At 41.8% G+C, this 16,146-nt stretch overlaps 1 protein-coding gene across 4 annotated transcripts in view; it reads right to left on the reverse strand.

The window, feature by feature from the left end:
- Positions 1–16,146, reverse strand: part of OSBPL3 (oxysterol binding protein like 3) — a 193,640-nt gene that overhangs the window by 91,388 nt on the left and 86,106 nt on the right. The window lies entirely within an intron of this gene.

A 16,146-nucleotide genomic window follows, 5' to 3' on the forward strand; every position in this document is an offset into this window, starting at 1 on the left:
AGGGTGAGAATCTACAGCCCTTCCCACATCCATCCCCAGGTAAGTTTAAGATTATGCCTAGGGAAATATATCTGTTTCATCCCCCAGAACCTTCCTGCCTAGCTTCATCAGAAATTCAGTCAAAATTACCAGGGGCAGCTTAAAGGGCAAAAGAAGTCAAATTCTAGGGAAAGGATATGCTTAAAACAGGGCAGAATAAAGAATAAAGAATGAAGGCAGCAGTAGCCCAAGACTAAGGTACTGGAGAGGTAAGGCAGTCACGTGGAATGAGGCAGCTATTGTGTCCAACCTAGGGGACCCTGCAGGCTGGCCTGTGGGCGTCACCACAGGAAAGACCTTCACAGGAGTCCTCAGAGAACCTTGACAAAGGGGAATCACATGAAAGTCTGGCGTCCTCTACTCCAATTAGCTGACTAAGTAAAATGGCAAAGAGAAAGCCCTGCAGGGAGACAGACACTGGCCAGGGGCCAGGCCATGGATCCAGGGGTGTAGGAGATGATGAAGCAGGTACACATGAAAGACCCTTGGTGCTTTCACCCCTCCCAGTGACCCTTCCACGGACAACCTCTAACTCAAGAGGATTACTGCTTCGAACAAAATACAATAGTTTCGCTGCTCACAGACTGTGAACAACCTAAGGACAATAATTTATTTCCTCCCTTATTTTTCACTGAGGCATAACTTACATACAGTAAAGTGAACAACTCTTTTTTTTTTTTTTTTTTGGTAACATCTTTATTGGAGTATAATTGCTTTACAATGGTGTGTTAGTTTCTGCTTTATAACAAAGTGAATCAGTTATACATAAACATAAATCCCCCATATCTCTTCCCTCTTGCATCTCCCTCCCTCCAATCCTCCCTATCCTACCCCTCTAGGTGGTCACAAAGCACCGAGCTGATCTCCCTGTACTATGCGGCTGCTTCCCACTAGCTATCTATTTTACATTTGGTAGTGTATATATGTCCATGCCACTTTCAAACTTTGTCCCAGCTTACCCTTCTCCCTCCACGTGTCCTCAAGTCCATTCTCTAGTAGGGCTGCGTCTTTATTCCCATCTTGCCCCTAGGTTCTTCAAGACCTTTTTTTTTTGTTTGTTTAGATTCCATATATATGTATTAGCAGACGGTATTAGTTTTTCTCTTTCTGACTTACTTCACTCTGTATGACAGACTCTAGGTCCATCCACCTCACTACAAATAACTCAATTTTGTTTCTTTTTATGGCTGAGTAATATTCCGTTGTACATATGTGCCACGTCTTCTTTATCCATTCATCTGTCAATGGACACATAGGTTGCTTCCATGTCCTGGCTATTGTAAATACAGCTGCAATGAACATTGTGGAACATGACTCTTTTTGAATTATGGTTTCTCAGGGTATATGCCCAGGAGTGGGATTGCTGGGTCGTATGGTAGTTCTATTTTTAGTTTTTTAAGGAACCTCCATACTGTTCTCCACAGTGGCTGTATCAATTTACATTCCCACCAAGAGTGCAAGAGGGTTCCCTTTTCTCCACACCCTCTCCAGCATTTATTGTTTGTAGATTTTTTGATGACGGCCATTCTGACTGGTGTGAGGTGATATCTCATTGTAGTTTTGATTTGCATTTCTCTAATGATTAATGATGTTGAGCATTCTTTCATGTGCCTCTTGGCCATCTGTATGTCTTCTTTGGAGAAATGTCTATTTAGGTCTTCTGCCCATTTTTGGAGTGGGTTGTTTCTTTTTTTGATATTGAGCCGTGTGAGCTGCTTGTAAATTTTAGAGATTAATCCTTTGTCAGTTGCTTCATTTGCAAATATTTTCTCCCATTCTGAGGGTTGTCTTTTCGTCTTGTTTATGGTTTCCTTTGCTGTGCAAAACCTTTTGAGTTTCATTAGGTCCCATTTGTTTATTTTTGTTTTTATTTCCATTTCTCTAGGAAATGGGTCAAAAGGATCTTGCTGTGATTTATGTCACAGAGTGTTCTGCCTATGTTTTCCTCTAAGAGTTTGATAGTGTCTAGCCTTACATTTAGGTCTTTAATCCAATTTGAGGTTATTTTTGTGTATGGTGTTAGGGAGTGTTCTAATTTCATCTTTACCTGTAGCTGTCCAGTTTTTCCAGCACCAGTTTTTGAAGAGGCTGTCTTTTCTCCATTGTATATTCTTGCCTCCTTTATCAAAGATAAGTTGACCATATGTTTGTGGGTTTATCTCTGGGCTTTCTATCCTGTTCCATTGATCTATATTTCTGTTTTTGTACCAGTACCATACTCTCTTCATTACTGTAGCTTTGTAGTATAGTCTGAAGTCAGGGAGCCTGATTCCTCCAGCTCCGTTTTTCTTTCTCAAGATTGCTTTGGCTATTCAGGGTCTTTTCTGTTTACATACAAATTGTGAAATTTTTTGTTCTAGTTCTGTGAAAAATGCCAGTGGTAGTTTGATAGGGATTGCATTGAATCTGTAGACTGCTTTGGGTAGTAGAGTCATTTTCACAATGTTGATTCTTCCAATCCAAGAACATGGTATATCTCTCTATCTATCTGTATCATCTTTAATTTCTTTCATCAGTGTCTTATAATTTTCTGCATACAGGTCTTTTGTCTCCTTAGGTAGGTTTATTCCTAGGTATTTTATTCTTTTTGTTGCAATGGTAAATGGGAGTGTTTCCTTAATTTCACTTTCAGATTTTTCATCATTAGTGTATAGGAATGCAAGAGATTTCTGTGCATTAATTTTGTATCCTGATACTTTACCAAAATTCATTGATTAGCTCTGGAAGTTTTCTGGTAGTATCTTTAGGATTCTCTACGTATAGTATCATGTCATCTGCAAACAGTGACAGCTTTACTTCTTCTTTTCCACTTTGGATTCCTTTTATTTCTTTTTCTTCTCTGATTGCTGTGGCTAAAACTTCCAAAACTATGTTGAATAATAGTGGTGACAGTGGGCAACCTTGTCTCGTTTCTGATCTTAGTGGAAATGGTTTCAGTTTTTCACCACTGAGGATGATGTTGGCTGTGGGTTTGTCATATATGGCCTTTATTATGTTGAGGTAAGTTCCCTCTATGCCTACTTTCTGGAGGGTTTTTATTGTAAATGGGTGTTGAATTTTGTTGAAAGCTTTCTTTGCATCTATTGAGATGATCATATGGTTTTTCTCCTTCAATTTGTTAATATGGTGTATCACGTTGATTGATTTGCATATATTGAAGAATCCTTGCATTCCCGGGATAAACCCCACTTAATCATGGTGTACGGTACTTTTAATGTGCTGTTGGATTCTGTTTGCTAGTATTTTGTTGAGGATTTTTGCATCTATGTTCGTCATGATATTGGTCTGTAGTTTTCTTTTTTTGTGACATCTTTGTCTGGTTTTGGTATCAGGGTGATGGTGGCCTCGTAGAATGAGTTTGGGAGTGTTCCTCCCTCTGCTATACTCTGGAAGAGTTTGAGAAGGATAGGTGTTAGCTTTTCTCTAAATGTTCGATAGAATTCGCCTGTGAAGCCATCTGGTACTGGGCTTTTGTTTGTTGGAAGATTTTTAATCACAGTTTCAATTTCAGTGTTTGTGATTGGTCTGTTCCTATTTTCTATTTTCTCCTGGTTCAGTCTCAGAAGGTTGTGCATTTCTAAGAACTTGTCCATTTCTTCCAGGTTGTCCATTTTATTGTTGTATACTTGCTTGTAGTAATCGCTCATGATCGTTTGTATTTCTGCAGTGTCAGTTGTGACTTCTCCTTTTTCATTTCTAATTCTATTGATTTGAGTCTTCTCCCTTTTTTTCTTGATGAGTCTGGTTAATGGTTTATCAATTTTGTTTATCTTCTCAAAGAACCAGCTTTTAGTTTTATTGATCTTTGCTATCATTTTCTTCATTTCTTTTTCATTTATTTCTGATCTGATCCTTATGATTTCTTTCCTTCTGCTAACTTTGGGGTTTTTTTGTTCTTCTTTCTCTAATTGCTTTAGGTGTAAGGTTAGGTTGTCTATTTGAGATGTTTCTTGTTTCTTGAGGTAGGATTGTACTGCTATAAAGTTCCCTCTTAGAACTGCTTTTGCTGCATCCCATAGGTTTTGGGTGGTCGTGTTTTCATTGTCATTTGTTTCTACGTATTTTTTGATTTCCTCTTTGATTTCGTCAGTGATCTTGGCTATTAACTAGTGTATTGTTTAGCCTCCATGTGTTTGTATTTTTTATAGATTTTTTCCTGTAATTGATATCTAGTCTCATAGCCTTGTGGTCAGAAAAGATACTTGATAGGATTTCAATTTTCTTATATTTACCAAGGCTTGATTTGTGACCCAAGATATGATCTATCCTGGAGAATGTTCCATGAGCACTTGAGAAGAAAGTGTATTCTGTTGTTTTTGGATGGAATGTCCTACAAATATCAATTAAGTCCATCTTAAATGTATCATTTAAATGTATCATTTAAAGCGTGTGTTTCCTTATTTATTTTCATTTTGGATGATCTGTCCATTGGTGAAAGTGGGGTGTTAAAGTCCCCTACTGTGATTGTGTTCCTGTCGATTTCCCCTTTTATGGCTGTTAGTATTTGCCTTATGTATTGAGGTGCTCCTATGTTGGGTGCATAAATATTTACAATTGTTATATCTTCTTCTTGGATTGATCCCTTGATCATTATGTAGTGTCCTTCTTTGTCTCTTGTAATAGTCTTTGTTTTAAAGTCTATTTTGTCTGATATGAGAATTGCTACTCTAGCTTTCTTTTGATTTCCATTGGCATGGAATATCTTTTTCCATCCCCTCACTTTCAGTCTGTATGTGTCCCTAGGTCTGAAGTGGGTCTCTTGTAGACAGCATATATACAGGTCTTGGTTTTGTATCCATTCAGCCAGTCTATGTCTTTTGGTTGGAGCATTTAATCAATTTACATTCAAGGTCATTATCGATATGTATGTTCCTATTACCATTTTCTTAACTGTTTTGGGTTTGTTATTGTAGGTCTTTTCCTTCTCTTGTGTTTCCTGCCTAGAGAAGTTCCTTTACCATTTGTTGTAAAGCTGGTTTAGTGGTGCTGAATTCTCTTAGCTTTTGCTTGTCTGTAAAGTTTTTAATTTCTCCGTCAAATCTGAATGAGATCCTTGCTGGGCAGAGTAATCTTGGTTGTAGGTTCTTCCCCTTCATCACTTTAAATACGTCTTGCCACTCTCTTCTGGCTTGCAGAGTTTCTGCTAAAAGATCAGCTGTTAACCTTATGGGGATTCCCTTCTATGTTATCTTTTGCTTTTCCCTTGCTGCTTTTAATATTTTTTCTTTGTATTTAATTTTTGATAGTTTGATTAATATGTGCCTTGGCGTGTTTCTCCTTGGCTTTATCCTGTATGGGACTCTCTGTGCTTCCTGGACTTGACTAACTATTTCCTTTCCCATATTAGGGAAGTTTTCAACTATAATCTCTTCAAATATTTTCTCAGTCCCTTTCTTTTTCTCTTTTTCTTCTGGGATCTCTATAATACGAATGTTGGTGAGTTTAATATTGTCCCAGAGGTCTCTGAGACTGTCCTCAATTCTTTTCAGTCTTTTTTCTTTATTCTGCTCTGCAGAAGTTATTTCCACTATTTTATCTTCCAGGTCACTTATCCGTTCTCAGTTATTCTGCTATTGATCCCTTCTAGAGAATTTTTAATTTCATTTATTGTGTTGTTCATCATTGTTTGTTTGCTCTTTAGTTCTTCTAGGTCCTTGTTAAACGTTTCTTCTATTTTCTCCATTCTATTTCCACGATTTTGGATCATCTTTACTCTCATTATTCTGAATTCTTTTTCAGGTAGACTGTCTATTTCCTCTTCATTTGTTTGGTCTGGTGGGTTTTTACCTTGCTCCTTCATCTGCTGTGTGTTTCTCTGTCTTCTCATTTTGCTTAACTTACTGTGTTTGGGGTCTCCTTTTCGCAGACTGCAGGTTCGTAGCTCCCGTTGTTTTTTGGTGTCTGTCCCCAGTGGCTAAGGTTGGTTCAGTGGGTTGTGTAGGCTTCCTGGTGGAGGGGACTAGTGCCTGTGTTCTGGTGGATGAGGCTGGATCTTGTCTTTCTGGTGGGCAGGTCCACGTCTGGTGGTGTGTTTTGGGGTGTCTGTGGCCTAATTATGATTTTAGGCAGCCTCTCTGCTTATGGGTGGGGTTGTGTTCCTGTCATGCTAGTTGTTTGGCATAGGGTGTCCAGCACTGTAGCTTGCTGGTCATTGAGTGGAGCGGGGTCTTGGCGTTGAGATGGAGATCTCTGGGAGATTTTCGCCGTTTGATATTACGTGGAGCTGGGAGGTCTCTGGTGGACCAATGTCCTGAACTTGGCTCTCCCACCTCAGAGGCACAGCCCTGACGCCTGGCTGGAGCACCAAGAGCCTATCATCCACATGGCTCAGAATAAAAGGGAGAAAAAAAGAAAGAAAGAAAGAAAAAGATAAAATGAAATGAAATGAAATGAAATAAAATAAAAGAAAATAAAGTTATTAAAATATAAAATAAAAATTATTAAAAAAATTTTTAAAGTAATAAAAAAAAGAAAGAAAAAAGAGAGCAACCAAACCCAAAAACAAATCCACCAATGATAACCAGCGCTGAAAACTATACTAAAAAAAAGAAACAAAAAAACAAAATGTACAGACAGAACCCTAGGACAAATGGTAAAAGCAAAGCTATACAGACAAAAATCACACAGAGAAGCATAAACATACACACTCACAAAAAGAGAAAAAGGGAAAAAAATATATATATATCGTTGCTCCCAAAGTCCACCTCCTCAATTTGCGATGATTCATTGTCTATTCAGGTATTCAACAGATGCAGGCACATCAAGTTGTTTGTGGAGTTTTAATCCGCTGCTTCTGAGGCTGCTGGGAGAGATTTCCCTTTCTCTTCTTTGTTCGCACAGCTCCCGGGGTTCAGCTTTGGATTTGGACCCGCCTCTGCGTGTAGGTCGCCTGAGGGCGTCTGTTCTTCGCTCAGACAGGACGGGGTTAAAGGAGCAGCTGATTCGGGGGCTCTGGCTCACTCAGGACGGGGGGGAGGGAGCGGTATGATGCGGGGCGAGCCTGCGGCAGCAGAGGCCAGCGTGATGTTGCACCAGCCTGAGGTGCACCGTGCGTTCTCCCGGGGAAGTTGTCCCTGGATCACGGGACCCTGGCAGTGGTGGGCTGCACCGGCTCCCGGGAGGGGAGGTGTGGATAGTGACCTGTGCTTGCTCACAGGCTTCTTGGTGGCTGCAGCAGCAGCCTTAGCGTTTCATGCCCGTCTCTGGGGTCCGCGCTGATAGCCGTGGCTCGCGCCCGTCTCTGGAGCTCTTTAGGCGGTGCTGTTAATCCCCTCTCATCGCGCACCAGGAAACAAAGAGGCAAGAAAAAGTCTCTTGCCTGTTCGGCAGCTCCAGACCTTTTCCCGGACTCCCTCCCGGCTAGCTGTGGCGCACTAACCCCTTCAGGCTGTGCTCATGCCGCCAACCCCAGTCCTCTCCCCGGGATCCCACCGAAGCCCGAGCCTCAGCTCCCAGCCCCCGCCCGCCCCGGCGGGTGAGCAGACAAGCCTCTCGGGCTGGTGAGTGCTGCTCGGCGCTGAGCCTCTATGCGGGAATCTCTCCGCTTTGCCCTCCGCACACCTGTGGCTGCACTCTCCTCCGTGGCTCTGAAGCTTCCCCCCTCCGCCACCCGCAGTCTCCACCCGCGAAGGGGCTTCCTAGTGTGTGGAAACCTTTCCACCTGCACAGCTCCCTCCCAGAGGTGCAGGTCCCGTCCCTATTCTTTTGTCTCTGTTTTTTCTTTTTTCTTTTGCCCTACCCAGGTATGTGGGGAGTTTCTTGCCCTTGGGGAGGTCTGAGGTCTTCTGCTAGCGTTCAGTAGGTGTTCTGTAGGAGTTGTTCCACATGTAGATGTATTTCTGATGTATTTGTGGGGAGGAAGGTGATCTCCACATCTTACTCTTCCGCCATCTTGAAGCTCCCCCCAAGTGAACAAATTTTAAGTGTACAGACAACTCTATGAAAGTTTACATTTTACATTTGCAAATACTGACATAACCACCATGTGGATTAAGAAATACAGCAGTTGCAGGCTACCCGGAAGGTTCCTCCACCCCCTGGCCACTGATCTGCCTGGTGGGGGGCTGGTCCTTTTTCTCCTGCAAGTACTTGTCAATGTGCCCCAGGGACAGAGAGCTGGGACCTCCTTGAGCTTTCAGGAACAGAAAGTATGAGTGCTCTTGCACTTTCTGCCTAATACAAGTGTTTGTTGCACAGCAGAACTCACTCTGGGACCTGCTCTCACTTAACAAACCACCTAGTAGCCAAATCCAACAGGGATACAAAGCTTGATGCATTTAGGTCAATTCAAAAATGCTCTTCTTGGGCCTCTGAGATGAGCTGGGTCCTCTCTCACCACTGTCACCCACCTGGAGAAACAGTAGGGTCAGGCCCAGGTGAAAATGGGGCTCTAGTTACAAGTCCAATGGGCATAAGACTTGCAAACATACGCCATCCTGAGGCTCAATTAGGGAAGAGAGAACTCCTATTTCTACCAAGAATGGGGAAGAATAAAAGACCAAGGCACTGCCAAACATTTGGCAACAAAGGCTATTTTAAGACCTATTTTAGAAATTTTCACTAAGAAAAGAATACACAGTTTGGGAAAAGACACAAAGAAGACATACACATGAAGACCTATGTGCCTTCATGAAAAGATGGTCAACATCGCTAATTATTAGAGAAATGCAAATCAAAACTACAATGAGGTACCACCTCACACTGGTCAGAATGGCCATCATTAAAAAGTTACAAATAACAAATGCTGGAGAGGGTGTGGAGCAAAGGGAACCCTCCTACACCATTAGTGGGACTGTAAACTGATGCAGCCACTATGGAAAACAGTATGGAGGTTCCTCAAAAAACTAAAAACAGAACTACCATATGATCCAGCAATCCCACTCCTGGGCATATATCCAGACAAAACTATAATTCAAAAATATACATGCACCTCTGTTCATAACAGCACTATTCACAGTAGCCAAGGCATGGAAAGAACCTAAATGTCCATCAACAGAGGAAAGGATAAAGAAGATGTGGTACATATGTACAATGGAATATTACTCAGCCAACAAAAAAGAATGAAATAATGCCATTTGCAGCTACATGGATGCAACTAGAGATTATCATACTAAATGAAGTAAGTCAGAAAGACAAACATCATATGATATCACTTTTATATGGAATCTAAAATATGGCACAAATGAATGTATCTACGCAACAGAAACAGACTCACAGACGTAGAGAACAGACATGGTTGCCAAGGTGGTGGGGGAGGGATGGACTGGGAGTTTGGGGTTAGTAGATACAAACTATTACATGTAGAATGGATGGACGACAAGGTCCTACTGTATAGCACAGGGACCTATGTTCAATACCCTAGGATAAACCATAATGGAAAAGAATATAAAAAAGAATGTATATATGTGTATAACTGAGTCACTTTGCTGCACATCAGAAATTAACACAACATTGTAAATCAACTATACTTCAATTAAAAAAATTTTTTTAAAAAGACCTATCTGCCTTGGAAGGAGCAAGACTTAGGTTCGAACTGGCGCTCCTTAATTACAAACTCTGTGCACTTTGACCAATGTATTAACCTCTCCGATCTTCAGGGTTTTTTTGTTTTTTTTGTTTTTTTTTATGTAGGAAATGGGGAATTGTGAGGATTAAATGAGAAAATGAGGATAAAAGTCCTGCCTTAAAGGGAGTAGACACTCAACAGATCTTACTTCCATTTCCTCCTCTCCCGGCTTTCTGAAAGTGGCGTATGCACCAAAGATAAGATCCTCTACTCCTCTTGCAACCAAAAACAAATAAGCACTCTACAGAATTTTGAAACATTTTTGTCTTTCAATATATTAACATTTCCCCAAATCCATAACGCAAGTGTGAACAGATTTTTTAATTGTCAAAGCAGCATGCTTACTTTGTGACAAGACATAAATGCAGAAAGATTAAAACCGTATAATTCACTGCCATTGGCTGCCCAAAAATGCAACTTAATATTAACTTGTAGGTTTGAAACAGCAGCATATAACATAGCTATTTATTGATCTGTTAGGTCTGGGGGTCTGCACTCACACACTCAGTCATGTTTTGCTTGAGAAACAGGTTTTGCTTCCAGCCTTGGAAACAACTCACATGAAGACCAGAGAGCACACAGTTCCTGTTAATTTAAAATTTCCCAGTAAGATATGTCAACTAAAGAAGGTCCCTTGTCACCCAGTTCAAGGATTAGCCACTGCAGTCATTGACCTTCAACACACGCTGAAAGGATTTCGGAACAGAATTAGGAATGAGTCACTCTGTGCTCTGGGAAAACTGGCAGAACAGGCCTTCAGACAGATATTTTATGCACTCAGTTTCTTGCATCTTCCCATAATTAGAAAAGTACTAAAACCATTAACTAAGACATATGTTCCTCGTGACTGGCAGCAACTTTCTACCAAGATGTGCACTTAACTGCATGTACCCCTTCTCCAAAATCACATACCTACTGACCTGTCCCCCTAGCTCTTCAAAGCAGTTCCTCAGAGCTATCTGAGAGGCTGTCTCTCAGGCTACAGTCCTCAGTAAGCCCCCAAATAAAACTGAAACTCTTGGCTTTCACGTTGTGCGTTTTTAATTCAGTCAACAAATATATAGGTAAATTATGTACTGAGGGGCTTCCCTGGTGGTGCAGTGGTTAAGAATACGCCTGCCAATGCAGGGGGCAAGGGTTCGAGCCCTGGTCCAGGAAGATCCCACATGCTGCGGAGCAACTAAGCCCATGCACCACAACTACTGAGCCTGCGCTCTAGAGCCCGTAAGCCACAACTACTGAAGCCTTTGTGCCTAGAGCCCGTGCTCTGCAACAAGAGAAGCCACCGCGATGAGAAGCCCGTGCACCGCAACAAAGAGTAGCCCCCGCTCACTGCAACTAGAGAAAGCCCACGCACAGCAACCAAGACCCAATGCAGCCAAAAATAAAATAAATAAATTTATTTTTAAAAAAATTATGTACTGAATTAACACCAAAATATGTATAATGGAATATCCATTTCTGGTCTTCTGGTCTTCTTTGATAAAAGAAAATTATTCAAATCCTGGATATACATCTTTTTGGAAATGATGCCCTCTGAAACACCTTGATTTCCAAAATGTTACATGATCAAAAGTAGGGCTTTGGTTATTTGGCTATAAGCTCCAAAATGATCAGAGGTTTCTGGAAGCTAGTTCTAACCATGATGCCCTTGGACAGCTGGTCCTGGCCCTCTGTGTGAAATGCTGGCCAATCTGCGTTAACGATCTGGACGGCTGGCCTGATCCAGGGGCTCTGAAATCTGACTGTTCCTGGGGGATGAGTACTGAGGCTCAGAGGTAAAGGATTCCTTACCCCCTCTCCCCTAAGGGCAAACATAAACTATTTGTTGTTGTATTCTCTCCCCTCTGGGAAGACAGGGGTCAAGAGGCCTAAAGATTCAAATGCTTACTCTGTCACACTGAAACAGAATATCCATTTCTACCCCCTCATGATCCATGCAAAGGGTGTTATATGCCCTTTGCAATCCATTTCTTCAGAGAGGAACAAGTTATTGCTCAGAGTTCAATCCAGCAACAGAAATATATGGGAACACAGATTTGAAGTGTGGCAGCTTCCGTGAGACAAAAAACTTGACAGTGACACCAGATTGTAAGTTTTGCTCAAACCATTTATTTGCCACCACTGAATAAACAGAATGAAAAGCCCAAAAATACTAGTCAGTCATTGCACAGAATCATAGAACCTAAGAGTGAATTCTAGCCCAACTTCTCATCCAAAGCAAGAATCCCTTTGGTAAATTGCTAGGTCATCCCTGCTTGACCATTTCCTATGACAGAAACAGGGCAACCCATGTCATTTTTTGTTAAAGGCGGTTTTTCACTTAGAGTTGAACTCTGTCTCACTAGGACACATGGGTCCTAGATCTGCCCTCCGTCACTACAGAGAACAAGATGAACCACTTCTTCCACCATAACCTGCATCAGAACTACCATCACTGCCACCTCCCACCCAGCAAATCTTTTCTTCTCCAGACCAAACAGTCACATTTTTCATCAGCCATTTCTTATTTGATCCTCATGATCACAGACATCCAACTCTGATTACACTTCAATTTGTCTATACTTCCCTGAAAATAGTGCCCAGATCTAAAGACAAGCTCCAGGTGTGGTCTGGGGATAGCAGGAAAGAAGGAAGTAATCCACTTCCTTGCCTTATACACACTGCAGCTGTTAATATTGCCTCAGTTTGTCCTAGCTTTGGGGACACACACACCTCTTCCTAGCACTCACTGCCCTTACATCTAGGACTCTGATGTGGTAGGAATTGTGGAGAAGCTGCGTTTCCTTCTTTCTGAGCAGGACTCCTTTACTTCCTTTAGCTGAAATTCAGGACTTGATGCTCCTCTATTATTATTGAATTACCTCATATTAGTTTTGACCCATGATTCCAGTCTGTCAAGATATTTCTGGGGAGTGACTGTCATTCTATGTGTCTGGCTGACTTTTCCTTTGTTTGCGGCATTCAGAGACTGCATAGGCATGTGAATTCTGTCCTCACCCAAGTAAATCATACAGGGAGATTTACTAAGAAGAGTGTCAAGGGCACTGAGGTTTTCTCCATAGGTCGATGATAATTTGTTCATTAATTAGCATTTCTGGGACCAAATCTGCCAACCCACTGCAAATCCCCGTAACCATACAGTCATGTCTAATTTCTCAAAGTGTCCAGATCCACCTGCTTCAAAGTCTCATGGATCCTTGTTTCAAAGGCCGATTTTGGAAGCTCCAAAACCTTCTTTTATTATCCTAGGCCTGTGGTTTTCAAAAAGTGGTCCTCAGACCAGCAGCATCAACATTACCTGGGAGCTTGTTAGAAATGCAAATTCTCAGACCCCACCACAGACCTGCGGAGTCCGGAACTGAGGGTGGGGCCCAGTAATCCATCTTTAACAAGTTCTTCAGGTGATCTGATGCACAGGTTTAAGGACCACTGCCATAGGTGAATACTTTATCTGGGCATAGAACCTTGAGGCAACTGGTATACCTTCCATCAGGGAAATGGAGTAGACCCTGAGCTCTTTTCTAAGGAAGACTCTGTCCCACTTCTTAGCTTCTCCTTTAAGCCACGGATGGCAAATGCCAGATACATGGGCTTCCAGTCCCCGCTCCTATGCTTAATTATCACAGCAAGTTTTCTCTAACAGCTTTCCAGAAAACTAGAAGACAGTTGGCTGGACAGATCCTAACCTGCCAAGGTCCACATGGGTGTGGTGGGGCAGGTGGAGGTCCAGGCATCCCCTCCTCCTGATCAGGAGCCTGGATTTCACAAGACATTCACAAGAGTCACCACCTACGAATCTATCCTTGATTCTCAACACAAAGCATCAACCCTCCAGGCTCTTACCAAACATTATAACCTTGAACATTGTACCATCCAGACTTTATAGAGCAAGGGATCTCAACTCTGACTGAACATTAGAATTATGTGGGGAACTTTCTAAAATGCTGATGACCAAGCCCAGATCTATCACGTTGGAACCTGAGGTGGGGTCAGGATTTGATAGTCCTAAAACCTCCACAGGTGATTCTGATGTGGAAACAGGGTTGAGAGCCACCAGCAAATGATCTAGAAATATAAGATATATGTACACCTAGCCCAAGTCAGATCATCAGATGGACGAGCTGGTGGAACTGCACTGTTCTGATATAGGAAGAACCGCTTTCCCTGCACTGTCCTCTGGACTTAATGCCCTTGACCTACAGTGAAAGAGATTTCATGTGTGTGTGTGCATGTGTGTGTGTATATATATATATATATATATATATATATATATATATATATATATATATATATATAAATATAAATAACCAACCCACCAACCCACCTGAGGATATTGGGAAATTCTGTACAGTAGTGTGATAATTAAGACTATAAGCTCTGGATTCAAACGGCCTGGGTTCAAAGCCAGCCTTACTAGGTGGCTTTAGGCAAGTTTTCAGCTTCTCTAATCCTCAGTGTTTCATCTGACAGATGGCAATAATTAAAGGACTGCCCCAAAGGGGTTGTTGAGGTGATTCAATGAGCTAATCATATAAAAGCATAGAAAAGGTGACCGGGCAGTCATCTCTAGATGAGTTCGTACAGAATATTGTGGTCACTGTCCTGCCAACATCACAGTGGCTGCTTTTCCCTTTTAATCAGAAAAATAAAAAGGATATATACAAATATCCATTTTCCTACCACCCCAAATTAATAGGTCTCCATCCTTATTTATATAAATATATCTATCATTTTTCTGACTTTTAAAAAATTTTGCATAATAAATAGTATCATACCATACATTTCTTTCTGCAACTGGCTTATTTTCACTCAAAATTATTACACACACATACACACATATACACTAGTTCATTCCTACCACATAGTTCCATGGTATGACTCTGCCTTGTTTAAAGTATTCTTTCTTTAGGTTGTTTCTGATTCTTTGTGCTTAAAAACAGTGCTGCAGGATCTGCTTCTTGTGACGCTGTGGCCTGATTTTCTAAAATAAGTGGAACTGCCGTATCATGAGGTAGAACTAGTTTTAGTTTCACCAGATATTCCAAACTGCTCCTCCAAATGGCCAAACCAATCAATTCATACAAGACAAAGGCTGCTTTACAGGACCTTTGTAAGCAAATATTCAGGTCTCAGAATCAGAGTGCCTCTCCTAAGTGACTGGCTTGTTCTTGGCTTTTAGACACTGAGAATTTGTATATGAGAACATATCTCGTTTTGTCTGGGGCACTAGGATGGATGAGTCAGATTCCTGGCGGCACTGCTGGTAAACCTCAGTGGCAGAAGATGAGCCTTCCCGTGTGCCTGGCTTACCTTTATTGTCCCTGCGCTTCAATTCTCTCAACTACCCACTATTTCCCGTGTAGTGTGTGTATTCTTGGAAACCACTTCAAAGACTTGGTGAAATAAGATGATGTTTAAATAAATTATCTTTTTTTTAAGCTAGAAAGTTGTACAAGTTGCTGCTGGGCTGTTGGCAAGATGTCTGACAGCGGGTAGTTTTCTACTTAGCTTCCTACTGTAGGCTGCCTTCCATTGTATCTACTTGGGTGAGCCCTAGCCTCCAACTGCCTCAAACATCCTTAGAACAAGCGAGAGGGAGGGAGGGACAGACACAAATACTAACCCCAGCACACAGAATCAGAAAGCAGCATGTCAGTGAAGAAAGGAGACAGAAGATTGGGAGAGACCCCCAAGGAGCTTACTAGTAGCCTTTCAGAAGTTTACAGACGGACAATTCAGAGCTGGCAGGATTTCTAGGAGGCAGCGCTTGCAGGCAGATGTGGAGAAGGAGGTACAGGTGATTTCCAAATGATTATTATGAAAATTCCATGTTCCACACCTAAACAAATCCTACTCTTCACCAGAAGAGAAGCTATTGACTTAGACCTTAATTTTCCACCTTGTTCACAAGGATATCACAAGACAGATTGCTTATCAAATACTTCAAACAGACTTTTCAGAAGTCTGACATCCTTAAAAAATGGGAAGAGCTTGCTATGCATAAACACTCTCGTCTTGCAATACTGGCTGGCTGCCTTGATGCCCAGGGCTTGGCTCCAAAGCTGAGCCCCTACTCTTGGTCACATGGGCTCCGCTTTGAGCACTTACACCCACACCCCACAGCACAGATGTCCCTCGAGACAGTGGCTTTTGCTGCTGGCTCGACTTCATCAGGCTGTGTCCTCCTCACCAGCTACCATATTCTCACTAAACATTCTGTATCCCATTGGTGGTTCCCAATGTTGAAGATCGCACCTATTCTTCCCCCCCGCCAGCCCTCCTGAGACAAGTTCCCAAGCTGGGAATGACTCTCCCCCAATCCTCAGGTGTCAACTAGTAGAAATAAGATCTACTGTGTCTGTGGTATTTTTATGATCTAGTAACCTAAACACAAGGGGAAACCAGAGAAATTCAGCATGTTTTGTCTTAAGTGAACCCAGACTGGCTCCTTTTCTAATGTGAACTGTTCACCTCTTCAGTAACAGTACATTCAAGAATTTTGCAGTGGATGGACAGAACTCACCTATATGGAGTGTGAT

The sequence above is a fragment of the Eschrichtius robustus genome, chromosome 8 (assembly GCF_028021215.1).
Source record: "Eschrichtius robustus isolate mEscRob2 chromosome 8, mEscRob2.pri, whole genome shotgun sequence".
NCBI classification, from domain to species: Eukaryota; Metazoa; Chordata; class Mammalia; order Artiodactyla; family Eschrichtiidae; genus Eschrichtius; species Eschrichtius robustus.